General features: G+C 40.5%; 1 non-coding gene across 1 annotated transcript; it reads left to right on the plus strand.

Annotated features, from left to right (window-relative positions):
* The first annotated feature begins 332 nt into the window (after window positions 1-332).
* LOC133828173 (small nucleolar RNA R71) lies at window positions 333-439 on the plus strand. The gene has a single exon (XR_009890809.1). It is a non-coding gene; the product is annotated as a small nucleolar RNA R71 (small nucleolar RNA).
* The last annotated feature ends 1944 nt before the right edge of the window (window positions 440-2383 follow it).

The following is a 2383-nucleotide window of genomic DNA, read 5'->3' on the forward strand; positions in this document are numbered from 1 at the left end:
TGTTTGGTTAATGGGTTGTACCACACACTTCACAAAGGTTTTGAACTTGCATAGCTTGAGATGGGAGTGTAGTCTTTTGTAATTCCTTTGTCAAGGCTGCTACTTATGCAGTAAGCATTGATATGGCATCCAATTCCATCATTCCAGCCACCTTCTTTGATTGTCCCCTTTCAGTTGGCCATTGATAATTATTCATCGCCATCTCCTATAATAGCTCATATGCCTCTTTAGCACTCTTACTCATAAAGGCACCTCCCACTGCAACATCTATAATTATTCTAGTTGTTCCATTCAACCCATTATAAAAATTATGCACCAGTATCCACTTTTATATTCCATGGTGTGGACACTTCCTTAACAACTCCTTAAAGCGCTCCCAAGAATCATACAATGACTCTCCATCCATCTGATAAAAATTATTAATTTCTCCCCTCAATTTTGTAGCCTTCGCTGGAGGAAAGAACTTGGCAAGGAACTTCTAAGCTAACTCCTCCCATGTAGTGATAGAATTCACCTGTAAAGATATCAGCCAACTCTTCGCCCTATCCCTTAGTGAAAATGGGAATAACCTCAGTCTTATAGCATCATCACTCACCCCATTCATCTTAAACTTTGCACATAACTCCAGAAAATTAGCTAAGTGTAAATTGGGATCCTCCGTTGGCATACCTCCAAACTGAACAGTTGATTGAACCATTTGAAGAATTATTGCACGCTTAATCTCAAAATTGTTTGCGGCAGTGGTTGGAGGTCTAATGCATGAATGCACTCCTGTAATAGTAGGAAGTACATAATCTCTCAAAGTTCTTGGGCCTTGTTCCCTTGGAACTTCTGCACCCCCTTGACCGTTATTAACACTGTTACCCAAATTATCAGCCATGGTAAAATCCAATCTCCTCTTTGTTTTCTGATTCTGTCTGCACGTTCTTTCAATTTCCAGATCTATTGGTATAATCTCCTTTTGTCGATTGCTTCGCATATACCAACCAGTCCTGAAACAAAATAGAACCTTGATCCAAATTGTAATGCCCTGAAATCCCTAATGCGGTTTAATAGCTGGATTAGTAGGTCGGGAGGGCCATAATTATTTAATTATGCCATTAAATGATTATATGCATGTTTATGTGAATTATATTATAATATGGTGTTAAATGCATGCATGTGGGTCCACATATGATTGTTAGGTTATTTTGGTAATTTGGCCTATTGAGGGCATATTTGTGTATTTTGGTGCATATTGTGATTTATGGATGAGATCCCATTATTATGGGGATATATTTGAAATATTTGGCATGAGACGGTCTTATATTGCAAATTAGCGGTTTTTTCATAACGGTGTCAATTATTGGGATATTGGATAATGAGAGTGATTATTTGATGATAAATTGGGAGTTATTGAGATCAAGAGGAAATTATGGGAGTTTTGACTATTATATCCCCGAGGGTGTTTTTGGGACCCAGAGAATTAGGTTTTATTTGAGGTTACTTAAGCCTGAAGTAGTTCGTCAGATAGAACCGTACATTAAAAAAACACTTTCTCTCTCTCCCGTAACCTTTGTGACGTTTGTGGCAATTTTGAAGAAATCTTGAGTTCTAGGAGTCGGAATCAAGCGAGGATCGAGGCATAGCGATCCTAGGAAAGATTAGAAGCTTCTTGACCAAAGGATTTAACGAGAAACAACCCAATCAAAGGTAATCTAAGCTTTAAGTTTTGAGCTTTTAGAGTTTCTAAGCCCTTAATTGGATTTTGTGTATCGATGAGTTTTTGATTTGTTTGAGCCTCGGGATTTGATGATTTTGGATCATTGGGATGTTTGGGAACTTTGATTTTTGGATTTGGAAGTGTTTAGGTATGTTTTTGGAAGGTTTAAAATGGAGAAAAACGAGGTTATGGCAGGTTCCCAGGTGGGGGTCGTGGCCCTGTTCTTGGGCGCCGCGGCCCAAGCATGAAGAAGCAGGAGGTGAGGTTTTGTGTGTGCTGGGCGCCATGGCACTGAGTAGTGGGCGTCGCAGCGCTTGCTCTTAGTGTGGCTGGGGGCCGTGGCTCAAGGTTCTAGGGCCGCGACTCGTGAGTGGTTTTGAGGCCAATTGGGTGTTTTGATCATGGGAACTCAGTTTTAGGCCTCAGGATCGCTCCTACTACACGGATTAGTGGGATTCGATGTCCCGGAGGCTAGATCTTGGTTTGGGAACCCTTGTTATTCAATGTATTGATGGTATCCCATATTTGGTTATGACTAGGTGACCGCTCAGGAACTTAAAGGTTGATCGTTCTCAAGGGTCGTTCTTATATAAACTCTCGCTTGAATCAGAGGTAAGAAAACTCCACCCTGTGTATATGACATGTGTGATTGTTACAGAGGCATGTTGTTTGATAAATGTG

This window comes from Humulus lupulus, chromosome 3 (genome assembly GCF_963169125.1).
Source record: "Humulus lupulus chromosome 3, drHumLupu1.1, whole genome shotgun sequence".
Lineage (NCBI taxonomy): Eukaryota > Viridiplantae > Streptophyta > Magnoliopsida > Rosales > Cannabaceae > Humulus > Humulus lupulus.